Below are 17,874 nucleotides of genomic sequence, written 5' to 3'. Positions count from 1 at the left end.
ATAAATATAATTTTATTAAAATTAATAATTGATTTTTATAATGTTTTTCATAAATTTTAGATTTGTTAGCCATAAAATACAAATTAAAATTGTTATAAAATATTTACCTGTAGTTTAATGCAATTTTTTATTAATTTTTTTTAATTCTTTAACTTCTAATTAAGTTAATTAATTTAAAATTTAGTTAAAAATTTAGTTTTTTATTATTTATGGTTGGACTATACAATAATAAGTTAAACTGGAGCTTAATAGAGAAAACTAATTTAGTTGTATGTGATACAAGGAATTAAAAAAATAATTGATAATTTACCGTAAACAATATTTAAATAACACGTAAATATAGGCCTATATGTCTTTGAAAAATCATGTAACGGTATCTTTTATCGATAATAATAAATTACTACAATTATCTCAGTTATTAATATACTGTACATATATTTTTTTATTTTAAAAATAAATTTGTAAATTTTAGAACATAACTTTCTCTGGCTTTAGGACAATTGGCTTTGTAAGCTTCCCCCCGCTTTTACGATTACAAATTTGATACAATGACTTTAAAAAAGGCTAATTTTTTTTTTACTGATTATCTCTATCTGTAGCATTATGTACTCGAAATTGTATATTCAGCAAAGAATTTTTAATTTATTACATTAAGTTTATAGGAAATAGAATAGCTCGCTTTACAACGGTTTATTTATCAAGTTTCCGGGAACAGATTAAAGTAAAAAAAGCATAGAAATTTTATAATAAATTAAGATTTTATCATCTTTAATGTTTTGTAATTTATACTTTCTGAAATAAAATAGGTTTTGCATATTAATTCATCATCTTTTAGTGAATCCCAACTATTATTATCTATACATAAAAGGGAAATAATTTCAAGGTTCGAAATAATGGCCATCCAAAACAGGAGTTTTAAAACATAAAAGTAACTTTTATGTGTTTTAAAATGATTTATTATGTCTTGTAACTAAAGAGTAAGGTCATATAACAGTATATAGTATTTATTTTATAAAAATTATGCTGATAGTCTTATATTTTAACAATTTTTATAATCTACATTATAAGAGTTATGTGAAAACTCTACCATATAATTAAATTTTACTCACAGTTAATATATGAGAAACAATACATTGTCAAATTTTCAAATTATCGAAGTTTAGTTTTCAACATACGTGATTAATTAAAATAATTTTTATATTAATTTCTTACTTATTAAAAAAAATATATATATAAAAGTAGTGTAGCGTGCAGTAAATTGTGTAAATAATTTTTATTCTTCGCATGTTGGAAGGATGGTCACGAAATCTCTGTATTAGTCCTACTAAAGAATGGTTATACAATTCTTTTCATGTGATGTAATCGTCGGTGGATAGTTCATTAACTCCTTCCGTATTAAATTATCTTTCTTATGTAACGTTATGAGTCTATTGATAAAATAATCTTACGAAATTGATAAAATTTTTCTATATAACATTATATCTAATTAATTACTGTAATTACAAACGTTTCATAATGTACTCGAGAGAGTATATTATCTGTCACCAAGAGGCTAATACTTTTTCAAAGTAATAAATTCTGTTTAAATTTATATGTATAAGATTATAAAATCAGAGTTTTTAGAGTAATTTTTAAGGTAATTAATCAAAAACTATCTTCCAATATAATTAATTTAACTTAAAAGAATTATCGATTGTAGATTCATATCACAAAAAAAGGTCAACAGGGAGCCTTGAAACGTTCTTTACAAATTATTTATTCAATGCATTTCTTCTTAAGGAAAAATACGATATTTTTTGTTAAATTTTGTTATTTAAAAATATAACACAATTTGTATTTTTATAGTATAGTGTTACCTCAGAAAGGTAACTGGTGCGGACCTCTCATAAGTGTAGAGCCTGGAACATTCAGAATATTTATATAGAATAGATATTTAAGTTTCTGCACAGTCCAAATTGGTTTGTTTTATAAAATATTAATATATTTAAATAGATTTATTTTAAAAAAATTGTTTTAGATATTACATGGAGGTTCGGATGGCCAAGGAGGTTAGGGCATTAACCTACTGTCCTGGAGGCCCGAGTTCATTTCTGGATCAAATCAGAAATTTTCATATTGGGTTAATCTAGATATATTGGGGCCCAACCACCCCCATTTTATGCCTGACAGATCTTATCATTGGTATGTTTAAATGTCGTATTAGTTTAAGCAGGACACAGAATTGAAGGAATAAATCAAAATGTAAAGTTATTTCGTTGGGAATTTGATTAAAACGTTTAAATTTTGTCATAATAATTTATTATTGAAAACATAACTGATTTCTACATCTCAATATAAGAAATATTTAATATAATTCATTCTTTTTACCTCTTTATCCTTACTTTTTACATTATGTGTATATATTAGTCTACTTAGACTTTGTTTATTAATAAAACTTATTATAAAATATCTTTATTTTCAGGTGATAATAAAGATATTTTGTTTTGATTTTTGACTAAGGTTTCCTCGCTTTGCTAATCAGAAAATTAACTAGTATAATAAGACCTATTAATAAACAAAGTCTAAGTAGACTAATATATATATAGGGGAGATGGGGGCAACTTCGGCATGCGGGGCAAGTTTGTCAAGCGCTTTTTTTAAAAAACGAATTAAAAGGAGACTTTGGTTATAGGTTAGGCAGTTGAGTTTTATTGGTGGCTTGTTGAGTGTAGTGTTTTTATTGTTCTCCAACAAGCTTAGTTGAATTATCAAGCAAATTTTCATTTTCGTTCAATTCCATATAATATTTTTTTTCCATTTATATTGAATTGGCAGGTTTTGTTATAATTCCATGATAACGAAAGTTACTTTTCCTGTTAGAAGGATGTAACTTCAACTTATTCACGTGGCCAGATCGTGGCTTGGCATTCTGTTCTCAGGGTTGTACTTAATGTTTCGAAATCATGACTAGCGGGGTAAGATCGGCAACATAAAGCCACATTAGAAGCAAAGGATAAAAATCAAACAGATGATAAATGAAAACATGTTTGCATTTGTTATTCATGTATATATGTCTTTGAACTTGCATTTCGTTGTAATAATATTAAATGGGTGTTGGATTTGTATTTCTTTGTTTTAATAGTGAATTCCAACTTATACATTGTTAATAACATAATTTTATATACGTGCCTATCTTGCCCCATTACTGTTGCCCCTATACCAGGGGCAACTTTAATAAAAATAATTAAAATAATTACAACTTTACAAAAAGAGAGAAGTTGCCGATCTTGCCCCTATACCCGGGGCAACTTCGTCAATTTCTCTCTTCTTGTAAAGTTGTAATTATTTTAATTATTTTTATTTCCAAACTGATTTTAACCAGTTCTATAGTAAGGTAACATTCCAATAGACAATATGCAAAGCTTTTTTTTCAGTTTACAGCAGTATTTATTACACAAAATTTAAGTAAAGCTTAACATGCCGATCTTGCCCCGATCTCCCCTACAGAAATATTTAATATACTTTTTTAGAAACATTAGACTATTTTACTAAATTTATAAGATAGTTAGGGTTATTTCAAAATCTATACGACAAATTTAGTATTATTATTTTTTATATAACCTAAAAATTTATTTTCCTTATATCCCCTACTTATGACTTCTACTTGAAGATAAGTAGATAAATAAATCCTTTGATTATTATGCGTATTGATAAATAAATACTACACGATCAAGTAAAATGAGAGTAAATATACTTACAAATACAAAACTTTTCATATATAAAGCTATGTAATAGCTTAGAATTTAGGAAATTCACATTAATCAATCCATTATTTCTTAGGTATTTCGGTCAAGTATTGTATAATTTGTTACTATTTTCTGTAATAATATTTTTATGGATGTTATTACAAATAGATAACTATATGTATTCTGGTTTATAATAAATTATTTATTGTTTGAAGTAATGATTCAATAATGATGGATTGAAAAATTATTTTACGATTATTCAAGAAGATTTATTATGTGAATTTTAAATTTAAATACTTTAATAATTGTAATAATATATTTAAAATAAGTTATTATATAATCCTGTATATAAATATATTTTTAGTTTTGAATCAATAATTTTTTAACTTAAATTCAGAGACAAATTTACAGTATCATTTTTTTTCAATTATGATGCAATATTTATAAATCTTTTGTTAGATGGTTCGACCGATAATAAATTTTTCTCAAAGTTTGCTTGTCTATTGTAGACTCATCTTCTCTCTATCTAATCTCCTATATTATTTTTTTCCTTTCTCTTTAGATCTTTTCTTTTATTATCTTCCATACTACGTTGAAAAACTATTTTCAATTAGTCTTTCTGAGGATTTACCCGAAATATATATCCCAAATGTTATACTTTCTATGATTTTTCTGTCATGAATCGTTTCGATACCTCATTGTTTGTTACTTTATCTATCTAACTGATTTTTCTCATCTTCCTGTAACACCACGTTTCCATAGTATTCAACCTCTAAGCAATTCTCTATTTAAGGCTCACGTTACACACTTGTCAGAATGCTTCAAAAATAATAGTAATATTAATAAAATAATTAAATTATACATTTTTATATCAATTTCGGATGCAAAATGCTCAAATTATAATAATAATAATAATACATTTACATATTTAAAGAATTGTATAAAAAATAAATTATTTTAAATTTTTACATAATTTAAAGATTTTTTTTAATTTTAAAAATTCATTAAATATTATAATTTAATTTTAATTACTAATTTTAATTTTATTTAATAAAATGTATTTGGTGTAGATCTATAATTTCAGATTTACATCATTTTCTTATTTTTAATTTTTAAATATACTTTTTTATAATTTATATTTTCTTAATGATGAAACAACCGTATAGAGCCTCACTGACATAAAATGTTGAGAAGAAACGGACTTATTACAGAAGACGAAATGGTACAGTGGAAAGAGGACGTCAAGTATAGGGGAGACCGGGGCAAGATCGGCATGTTAAGCTTTACTTAAATTTTGTGTAATAAATACTGCTATAAACTGAAAAAAAAAGCTTTGAATATTGTCTATTGGAATGTTACCTTACTATAGAACTGGTTAAAATCAGTTTGGAAATAAAAATAATTAAAATAATTACAACTTTACAAGAAGAGAGAAATTGACGAAGTTGCCCCGGGTATAGGGGCAAGATCGGCAACTTCTCTCTTTTTGTAAAGTTGTAATTATTTTAATTATTTTTATTAAAGTTGCCCCTGGTATAGGGGCAACAGTAATGGGGCAAGATAGGCACGTATATAAAATTATGTTATTAACAATGTATAAGTTGGAATTCACTATTAAAACAAAGAAATACAAATCCAACACCCATTTAATATTATTACAACGAAATGCAAGTTCAAAGACATATATACATGAATAACAAATGCAAACATGTTTTCATTTATCATCTGTTTGATTTTTATCCTTTGCTTCTAATGTGGCTTTATGTTGCCGATCTTACCCCGCTAGTCATGATTTCGAAACATTAAGTACAACCCTGAGAACAGAATGCCAAGCCACGATCTGGCCACGTGAATAAGTTGAAGTTACATCCTTCTAACAGGAAAAGTAACTTTCGTTATCATGGAATTATAACAAAACCTGCCAATTCAATATAAATGGAAAAAAAATATTATATGGAATTGAACGAAAATGAAAATTTGCTTGATAATTCAACTACGCTTGTTGGAGAACAATAAAAACACTACACTCAACAAGCCACCAATAAAACTCAACTGCCTAACCTATAACCAAAGTCTCCTTTTAATTTGTTTTTAAAAAAAAGCGCTTGACAAACTTGCCCCGCATGCCGAAGTTGCCCCGGTCTTTCCTATTACCAGAAGAGTTGAAAATCTCGAATAAATCAAATATTCTGTATGCTACGAGATGTCAAAGTTCAACTTTACACGCCTCAAAACATTTTGCCATTGACCGTAGGTTTTAAGCATCACACGCTACTTTTAAGCATATTTATTATTATTATTATATATTTGTCAACATGGACATTAATCATTAACAGGACAATTGTACTGGTGTTAAGCATTTACACAAGAATTGAGGAAAAATTCATAAAGAAAACAGACTTTCTTTAAGGTAGCTTAATAAAGAAAGTCTGTTTTCTTTAAGAATTTTTACTCAATTCTTGTGTAAATGCTTAACACCAGTATAATTGTCCTGTTAATGATTAATGTCCATGTTGACAAATATATAATATTAAATAAAATAAGGACAGTAATGCAATAATAATTAAATATTTATTATTAATTTGATTCGTATTATTATAAATTAAAGTACTGTTTATTGTCTTTTATAAAATAATATTAAATTAAAATTATATCATTAATTCAATCTGTATTTTAATTGGAAAAATAAAGATTTTAATTAATATACCTTCAGCTTATGCATGTATTAGACATTTTATTTTATATTTACAAATGTTAAAAATAATAGGGCCTATTATTTAATTTACAATAAAATAATTCCTTCTCTCTAAATTTAACTGTATGAATATCATTAGAAATTCGTCTCTTCCAGAAACCATTTTCAATAAAAAAAAAAAAAAAAATAGAAAAAGACGAAGTATAAAAATGTTTAATTATAGGCCTAATTTTTAGAAGTTTTATTTATATTTTTAAGGATTCATAAACAAATCTTTTGTGTAATGAAATAAAGTATTCATAAAAGTTTAATTGCCTTAATGATTACTTAAAGCAAATTATATAAAGTGAACAAATACATACGTATAATATAATTGAAGAAAAAACGATAAAAACATTAAAATATAAACATTATTTTAAAGAAATTATGAAACTAATGATAACAATAAAATAATCTTATGGGAAGTTGTCGATCTCCCACTAGATATCTCTCTTCCTAGTTGGGTTGCAATTTGAAAACAATATTGTTGACCTATAAATTTTCACTGTCGTCCGTCCGCCTGTCTGTCCTCAGTCTCGAGAATGGAGTCAGGAAGATGAAATCCAAGAAAAGATACGTAAACCTTAGAGGCGGGTGGCCCCAGATAACTATATACGAATTTCCCATGCAAACCAGACTCATGTTATTTCAAGTCAAAATTTTCCCCTGAAAGCAGTTAATAGATGACCTGCACGACTCTCTCTTTGAAGAAAAAGTATGATGTACAGGGGAACACCACTACTAATTTGAGATGGAGAGAATATATTTTAAATGAAATAAATTAAAACTATGAAAAAAATGCAGCCTGGGCATTATAACGATGTCAATAAATAATTGCTCGTTAATAGATACATTTTATTTCATCTCAAGAACGCAATTGTTACTTCAGATGTATACATTATTAATACCTCTAACATATTCCTTAGAATTAAAGTAAATTTATCCTGTTTTAATTTTACTATATTTCTGATTTTATAATATATCACAAACAAAACGTTTTCTACGCTATAGAATATTCAGCATTAAAAAAATATGTGAACATTTCAGTAAAACTAAATTCAAATATACCTTTTTATTTAACGTTAAACCTGCAATATTTAGAATTAAGATAAGCAGTTGAAGAGCTAAGTTATATGCGATAACCTCAACAGGAGTCTTAATGAACAGTTTCTTATCCTTTAGTCAAGGATTTTGACAATGCATCGACATCAATGATGAATGATGAGTGATGACGACATCAATTCAAAAACTTGAAACGATGTGATATATTTCAAGTATTTATCGCATGTGCTTAAATTATGATATATTATAATAAGTCATGTAACAATTGAATTGTTTAAATGATTATTTTTCAGGAAATCCATGCAAAATCTACGATTAAGCTTCCTGTTTATAGATGGCCTTATAGGCTATAAGATATTAAAATACAGATATTTGATATCACTGATATCTTTTAAAATATATAATTTTAAATAATCATTTCATTTATTATTGATTTTTCCGCTTTAAATACACACTTGAAAAGAAATATTTCTATATATTAAAATTCCATTTCTATAGTTTACACATTTTAAAACATAAAACATTACATGAGTTATTATAATTTAGGACGTAAAGTTTTAAAGTTTACTTTTGATTTTTCCTTCCTTTATTACTATTATTATTATAAGCATGTAGTTGTTTATGTCAATATATAATAATTATATATGATATAATAGCAATAAAGAATGAACGATAAATACATAGTCTAACACTAGACCTTGAAACTAGAAAAAAATAATAATAAATATTAAACTTTAGAAAAATAGTTTACAAAATCATTTATTTAACATTTTATACCGTTTGTAAGTTAATTTTTACATTAATTCCATTGAAAACCTAATTTAATAAAATGAATATAACAGCAGTAGTTGTAGAATTATTAAATAAAAATGAGTTTTATGTAATTAATGTCGACTATTTTGACATTAATCCATTCTTTTAATTACTACTTCATTTACTTTTTAAGGAAATTTGTCATTAGCGTACAGTACATTGTAATCCACTAAAATGTCAAGGTTAACAACGACAATTATTACGTATCAGTTTGATAAAATATGATACTTACAATTAGTTAACGATTAAAAAGCATCGCCAGTTAATATCTATTATGTTACCTTGAACTAAGCATTACTAATTCAATTTTATGTTCAGTCAAAAACATTATTATTGACTACAATATTTGTTACGCTGATCGGCAGATCAAAATAGAAAACAATGAAACTATTAAATTACCCAAGAAAAATAGCTAAAAATATGTTTTATTATTCTCAAAAAAAAATAAGAAATTTCTTTTTTAAAGTAAGATTAGTGTTTGATGGACAAAATTATATAAATAAAGTTCATATATAAACATATATCTCCCGTTAATTCTCACGAACAAAGAGCAGCTGTTGAAATAGCTTGAAAGTTCAAGGTACACCTGATCCATTCAAACACTCAAGGTAAACCTCTCCGATTACGAATTCCCTTTAAGTAAGTTCAGAAAATAGACTTTAAAATTACTTTTTCTATATGGAAAGACACGGTAGAAAAAGATAAAAATCGCATATCTCACATTTCCTGTTTGGAACTAGTTTTCGATATATAAATTGCGTGAGAATTATTTCGTTTTATATGCAGATTTATTTATTTATTTATTTGTTTTTTTTAAATAAAGACATTGTATTCAATTAATTTATTTTTAAAGCTTGTATTTTAAAAAATGAATAAGAGAATCATTATATTTGAAATTTGTGATAAGTAGAGTTAAAATGAATGATAGGTTTTATATATTTCTTATGACTTTGATTCACAAATAATGCAAACTGTTATTGCATAACGATACAGCTGACGATACTTGATGATGTACTTCAAGAATATCAGATACGGAGCGTGAAGTTCAAAGACAATTGTCATTACGTAGACTACATTAAATGAATTAAATTAGAATTTTATAGCGTTGTATAAGAATAACAATGTTAAGTAATGCGTTTCTTATATTTCATAAGTCTTTGATGTGATTGATTAACATTATACACTTCGCAACATCAACTGAAAACTAATGAATTGTATTAATTTAAGTTAATTTATATTTTATAGTGTGGATATAACAGAAAAAAATATGATAAAAAGCTATCCAATTTGATACAAGTTTTGGAAATATATCAAGAATATTCTTTCAAAAAATCACTTATGGCAGCTGCTATTTCGTTGTGAATGTGTCTCTTTAATCCGATTTTCAGTTCGGTAGACTATCATATACAGCTTTCAGGTATCAGGTCATATACAGCTTACAGGTATCATATACAGGTTTCAGGAAAGCTGTATGATAGTCTATCATATACAGCTTTCAGGTTAGGAACTAAGTTCCTAATGTTAATGAATATTATATACATTATATATGTATATAATATTAATGTTAATGAATATTATATACATATTATATGTATATAATATTAATGTTAATGAATATTATATACATATTCATTAACATTAGGAACTAAATTCCTAACCTGAAAGCTGTATATGATAGTCTACCGAACTGAAAATCGGATTAAAGAAATACATTCACAAAGAATATTCTTGTCTTTATTTCTAACTGCTATAATTAACACCCACATTTTCTTGATTCATTTAAAACATTCAAATATTTACAATAATTTTAATGAGATTCTGTTGAATCATAAATATTTATAGGAAATTTTAAATAATTATATTGGTCTATAATTGAATATATTTTAAACTTCAATTAATTCATTTGAATTGAATTGATGTCTATTATCAGCAGGAACGAAGCTGTATTGATTTTTAAAACCTAACAAAAGTAGTTTATTAAATTTTAAACCTTTAATGGTTTTATTTAAAGTAATTTTGAATGCATAGATTTAATTTTTGTCAAATTTTAAGTCAAAAAACTTATTTATCAACTTCGAATTTGATTAAATTTATTTGCACCAGCTTCTAAATTACATTCAAAAATAATTCGCAAAGTTTCATTTTTTTGTAAAGAAGACAATATTATTTTTGATTTATTTTTTTGATTAACTTCATTTCTTGAATTAATTTTAAATTTTTTAAAGAATAATCCAATTTACGCTGCGAGAACGTGATCTAATTCATTCATTAATTCATTCATTGATGAATGAATGAAGTAGATGATAGGTGATGACTTGTAGATAGAATGAATGACTTGGGTTACGTGTTTAAAATCTATAATTAATGACGTTGAGAAATTTAATGAGTTTTTAAAAACATTTAATTCTTTTAATGACCTCAATTCTTATACAAATTTTCATAAGTTAGTTAAGAACGTTTTACTTATGAGATCGTTTCATCTTAATGAAATGAAGTAATTATGCATTTAATTCAAAAAGTATAAATATAATAGAATATAATTCATTATTTCTTTGAAAAGAAATTTATGATAATTAATGCCTTATTAATTTAAGTGTCCTACTTTCTTATAATAAAATTTAAATTTAACATTTGTTTTCTGATTTCTACATTTTGACTCAATTTTATTTTTATTACACATTTATATATATGATTTAGACAAATTAAATGTTTAAGTAAAATTAAATGTTTTTAATGCATATATCTTTGTACCTATATTCCTTAAATAAGATCATAAATTCCATTTNAGTTCCTAATGTTAATGAATATTATATACATTATATATGTATATAATATTAATGTTAATGAATATTATATACATATTATATGTATATAATATTAATGTTAATGAATATTATATACATATTCATTAACATTAGGAACTAAATTCCTAACCTGAAAGCTGTATATGATAGTCTACCGAACTGAAAATCGGATTAAAGAAATACATTCACAAAGAATATTCTTGTCTTTATTTCTAACTGCTATAATTAACACCCACATTTTCTTGATTCATTTAAAACATTCAAATATTTACAATAATTTTAATGAGATTCTGTTGAATCATAAATATTTATAGGAAATTTTAAATAATTATATTGGTCTATAATTGAATATATTTTAAACTTCAATTAATTCATTTGAATTGAATTGATGTCTATTATCAGCAGGAACGAAGCTGTATTGATTTTTAAAACCTAACAAAAGTAGTTTATTAAATTTTAAACCTTTAATGGTTTTATTTAAAGTAATTTTGAATGCATAGATTTAATTTTTGTCAAATTTTAAGTCAAAAAACTTATTTATCAACTTCGAATTTGATTAAATTTATTTGCACCAGCTTCTAAATTACATTCAAAAATAATTCGCAAAGTTTCATTTTTTTGTAAAGAAGACAATATTATTTTTGATTTATTTTTTTGATTAACTTCATTTCTTGAATTAATTTTAAATTTTTTAAAGAATAATCCAATTTACGCTGCGAGAACGTGATCTAATTCATTCATTAATTCATTCATTGATGAATGAATGAAGTAGATGATAGGTGATGACTTGTAGATAGAATGAATGACTTGGGTTACGTGTTTAAAATCTATAATTAATGACGTTGAGAAATTTAATGAGTTTTTAAAAACATTTAATTCTTTTAATGACCTCAATTCTTATACAAATTTTCATAAGTTAGTTAAGAACGTTTTACTTATGAGATCGTTTCATCTTAATGAAATGAAGTAATTATGCATTTAATTCAAAAAGTATAAATATAATAGAATATAATTCATTATTTCTTTGAAAAGAAATTTATGATAATTAATGCCTTATTAATTTAAGTGTCCTACTTTCTTATAATAAAATTTAAATTTAACATTTGTTTTCTGATTTCTACATTTTGACTCAATTTTATTTTTATTACACATTTATATATATGATTTAGACAAATTAAATGTTTAAGTAAAATTAAATGTTTTTAATGCATATATCTTTGTACCTATATTCCTTAAATAAGATCATAAATTCCATTTTATATATATTTTTTATAATAAAATGAATATTTAAAATTAATTAAAGTGATTAAGTAAATAATTTTAAAAAAAAACTCTATGTATTTAATTAATCTTTATACATTTAAAAAATCATTTTCTTGTAAATGATAAATTATTAAATATAAAAATTGAGATTTTGGAAACAGGATTTATATATATATACATTGTAAAAATATTGTAAAACCTATCTAAACGGAAGGCGATGGTACTGGTCAGAATTTACCGTTTCGGCAAGTTTCCGTTTTATAAATTGTTATAATTTTATTAATGCAGAAAAATAAGAAAATACAATTTATGTTTTAAACTACTTTTTATCCAATGTAAGTGTTTTCTATTTCAAAAATGTCTTTGAAATATAAAACAAGAGGAAAGAATCTAAGTAAAAACCCAATATCCTTGGGATGTACTTTAATCATGATTTAGAATTTATTCTCTGTTAAATTCTAATTCCGATTTACTCAGGTTAATTCCTGTAATTGGTATTCAAAACCTCTTCCCTCATTGTTGTTAGACAGGTTTCCGGCTTATGTATAGAAGAGTAATAGTATTTTACGTAGCAAATAGTTCCGTTTCCCTTTCGACAGGTTTTCGTTTTATAAGAAATTCGTTTTAAACAGATTTTATTATATAATACAGTATTTTTTAAAAATATTATATATAAAATCTTGTTTATTATTTTAAAAATTATAATATAATTTTTTTAACTGAATAAAATAAATAAATGAAACGAAAAGATTANAGTTTACATTTATAAATTTATTTGTTAAATTAAATTAAAATTATATTTAATGTTTTTTATTATTATTTTATTTTATTTAGAGAATAGAATTTATGATTAAAATAAATTTTATTATTTATATATATAAATTATACTTATTCTGAAATATTATAGTGGTTAACCTATGAAAAATAATTAATTTTAAGACGTTTTATTCAATTCGAATAATTAATTCTATTCTAAATTATCAAATTTAGTAAAGGTTTCCTAATTAGCAGTTTAATTTTTCATTGATTATATTACAAAAGGGTATTTTATACTTTGATAATACAATAAAGAAATAATTAATGATTTTATCAACAAGAAGGAAATTTAATTAAGAGCTTTAGGATATTAATTAGGTTATAATTTTCAATATTAAATGCGATATTTATCTACATATATTCTTTTACTTTTGAATTTAATTCATAAAATATACATTTGGGTAATTTTCTGAAAGTGTCTTTAATATCTAGTAATTTCAAAATTAAAAAAAAATAATAATAATAAATTTAAATTTAATATTTACAATATTCGACTTTCTGTCAACTTTTGAGTATTTTACATATCTCTTAAAATTCAATATTAGATTTTGATTTAAAATGAGAGTGAATATTTGTATGTCCGGTTCTTAAAATTATTCTTGAAAATGCCTTTTTACATGCCGTTTCAGAGATATTTGTATTAGTTAGACAAACAGACAGAATGGGAAAATACCAACATAAGCTATCTTTAATTATTTTAAACCTAATATTATAATATCAGAGATGTATAGAAGTCGAGAAAGGCTCCTGATAGTTATCATTTTGAGGCCCTAATACAAAAAAAATAAGTTTAAAATTGTTTTAAACTTTTAAAAAATATATTTTTAAGTAGGTCTAATAAAATTTAATGAAAAATCATTTTTTTAATAGTCAAAAAATGCAATGAAATAAACAATTATTCTGCTATATTATTTAATTACTTTCCAAAGTATTTTTGTAACTTTATAAGTATGAGAACAGACTAGTTTGCTTTATTAGTTCCCGTGATAGATGATCCTGTATAGCATGACCTATCAAACTGGATCACAAACTGTACATTTAATTTAAGCAAATTATTTCTGTGTGTTACATAATAAGTATATACAATATTACAATACAATAAATACGTTTTATTTTGTATTTTAAATTTTTCGTCACAAGTATTTTAGAATGTCAATCAATATCTTGATAGCTATATAAATATAAATAATTCTAATAATCTTAATCCTGTATATGTACCGTCTTTATGAAAATTTATACAATTTTAACTAATTTTATATACGTTATGCATTTTATTACTCTGTAATTAATTTTTAAGTTAAAATTTCATTATATAGAATTTTATGTAAATATTTCGGAATCGACAAATTATTGGTATTTATTTAGATGCAGAATTATCAGTAAATAAGGTTAAAATTAGAAAGTTCTGACTAGTTTTCAATTACAGTATATTCATTTTTATTAAATTAGAAGCAGAAGTATAGACTCAACCATCGTTTGATAACTTACAGCAATGTATTATATATTACAAGATTTTCCCTTTTTATCAAAAGAAAAACATGTTTTTCTTGGAAAAAATTAATAATTAAATCTAAACACTTCACAGTCTCCTTTCTGATCTGATTACTAATTTAAACTGAAAGGAATGTTTATAGATAAAAGTACAGTACAAATAAATTCTGAGAAAACGGCCTTCAGAATTAACCTTTTTATTTACAAGAAGATAAAAAATGGATGAATAAATTATATATTTTTTTAATAACAACAGCATTGTAATCTACACTGCATTTTTAAAAATTTGGTCACATTTTAAAAAGCTTTAAAATACAATTCTATGACTGATCTTTCTTCTTTGGTGTGTGTACTTTCGTTAAATACATTTTTTTCTTTTTTATTTATATATTAATTTTTCAAAAATCATTAAGTATAAAATAATAAATAATAAATTTTATCTTGAAATCCTAAAATAAAGTAAAATCGTATAGAAGATTTAACTTAAATCGTTTGTTTCGAAATTGATAAACTTTAAAAATGGTTTTCGTTCTTTTGTTGAGAAAGAGGTAAATGATTCATGAAAGTAATTTCACGATACATTTCAGAAACATAAATAAACTAAATTGAAAAGAACATATCGTTTAATACGACCTTATAACAATTTTATTGTTATTTTTTTTCCTATTTTTCAAAGCTTTTATGAGTTTTTTTATCGCTTTTATTTTTCACTGTAACCACATTTCTATTTAGTATAAATTTAACATTCTATATCGCAAGAATTCATTGTTCGTACTCGATTTTTATATTCTTATTTTCTTCAGATAGTCAGTTTCTTATAAACTGAATAGTATCTTAGATATAAATTCATTCGGAAAATTTTTAAATGAATAGAATTTTCATAGACTTTTATCAGCAAAATTATTTAATTATTGAACATTTTTACCTGTACAAGTACCGTCTTCAAGATACATCTATCTGGAATAAAATATAGAATAAAATAAGCATAATTTATATCAACTTAAATGTTAAATAAGATTGCGACGAGATCACGTAAAAAATCGATATAATAAAAACAAAATAAACAAAACGAAATTCATAAAATAAAGATAAAAGTAAACACACGTGGAATGTATTGATAGTTAGGAACCATAATACGAAATAAACACAAGGTACCATAGAGTTAATACGTTTTTTGTAAAACTTCAACGATTTTCAAGTTAAGAGATCGAAGACAAAGTCTATAGAAACAGTAAGTTATCTTTAATTCAGTTTCATGCTCCGTAATATATTCCGTGACGACCCAAATTATCTTTTCAGGCAACTTGATAGCCAGACAAACTTTAAAAATTCCCTTAAAAGATAAGAAACATATTTATCCGATTAAAAAATAGAATACTTCTTATAAATTTAATACCCCAATGGAGATATTCCATTCATGTTACATTGGGAATACTTTTGCTTGATCTTTTTATATCTTGAGAAAAGCAGAAGAGCAGCAAAATTAAAGTTTTTACAAAAATTCATGCCGTGAATCAGTTTGAAAATATTTATATTACGAGCGCTCCTCTTAATGTGTGAGAAGATCAAGCACCAGTACGATCCCAACATCGTACGGATGAAAAGAAGACGTCTGTTTGTCCCCACTCCGGTTTTACATTAAAAAAAAATACTATTTTATTTTTTTAAAATCGGATATACATATATTTTTTAGATGTTTTAAAGAAATTTTTATTTAAGATACAGTAGAGCCTCGATTATCCGACCCCCGATTAACCGACACCTCGGTTAACCGACCGTCCTAGTCGGCAAATTTCAAATGTCCGGCTAGTGATGTGGCGCTACAATATTTGGCTATGTCTTGGCTACTTTAATATTATTTTTACGTGTTTTAGCTGGCAACACTCATTCGACCATGAAAGGGAGCCAGTATTTAAACGAGGCTTAATTTTCTAATTTTTAACGATACAATAGCGACGATTATTATTTTAAAAAATTTTTGTTAGGCTTAACATCGATGAAAATTCAACGCAAAATAGGTTAATAGCGATATACTAATATACTAATTACATGGGATATAATAATATACTACACTAATAATGGATTTTTTCATACTTTTCGGTTATCCGACTTTTCAATTATCCGACCAACCCCAGTCCCCAATTGGGTCGGATAATCGAGGCTCTACTGTAGTTTCAAAATTTTAGTGTGGGAATTTTTCTATTGTCTTCACATTAGAAAATATAGTTGAATTTTCTCTAAATTTTAAAATATTATACATGAATTCTAAATCTTATCGTTCATTTTCCAACCTTTAATTAAAAATAACTAAAACTAAATGAAATGAAATTGAAATATAATTCAATTTAATATTTAAGCTTTAAAAACATTATATAAAACGCTATTGTTAAATATATTCCGTATAAGTTTATTCTTTTGAGAATATTCATCGATAAGGTTTCTCAAAAATTAAAATTAAACAAAAATTTAAACGAAAAATTTGACGAAAAATTGGACGAAAAATTTACAAAATAAAAATTAAAATGTTAAATTGACAAGATTGATATATGTATTAATGATACGAAATTTAATTAGCAGGAAGGGTGTATTAAAAGTTTATTTTATTATTGAAAAGTATGAAAGAACTTTAAATATAATTTAAATGTAAAGCATAATTTCGTAGTATTTTTATCTTCATCTCGATTATCAAGATGTTATTGATATAAGTCAACAGCAACAGTCATTTGACCAATTTTCCAGCATGACCATATTAAGTGTAAACCATATTAAAAATAATAAATAATTTTTTTTTATCAATTTATGTATAAAATTGACAGATTAAAACTATAGTAATTAAATTATCAACAACCGTGAGGCAGATAATAGTGAGGGCTTATCAGATCAGATTAAAACTATTTTGGCAAAACACTATGTATTTTTTCACACTGAAAGCTTTTCTTCTAACTTACAGTCGACCCACCTATAAGATATAGATACGTTCCAATTTATTAGGAATCCGATTTCTTATAAGTCGTTCCAATCACAGCCCGACACGTGTCAAGTTTACGGACTACGGCTGATTGAAAGGTTTTCTTCCATAAAATTAATCGATTCTACACTAATCCGACTCAACATTTCCAAAATACGTATATTTTTTCGTAGTTTTATAGGAATCGTAATTATAGGG

Source organism: Centruroides sculpturatus, unplaced genomic scaffold, assembly GCF_000671375.1.
Source record: "Centruroides sculpturatus isolate CEXI.00-Female unplaced genomic scaffold, Cexi_2.0 scaffold184, whole genome shotgun sequence".
Lineage (NCBI taxonomy): Eukaryota > Metazoa > Arthropoda > Arachnida > Scorpiones > Buthidae > Centruroides > Centruroides sculpturatus.
This window is presented reverse-complemented; position numbering follows the sequence as displayed.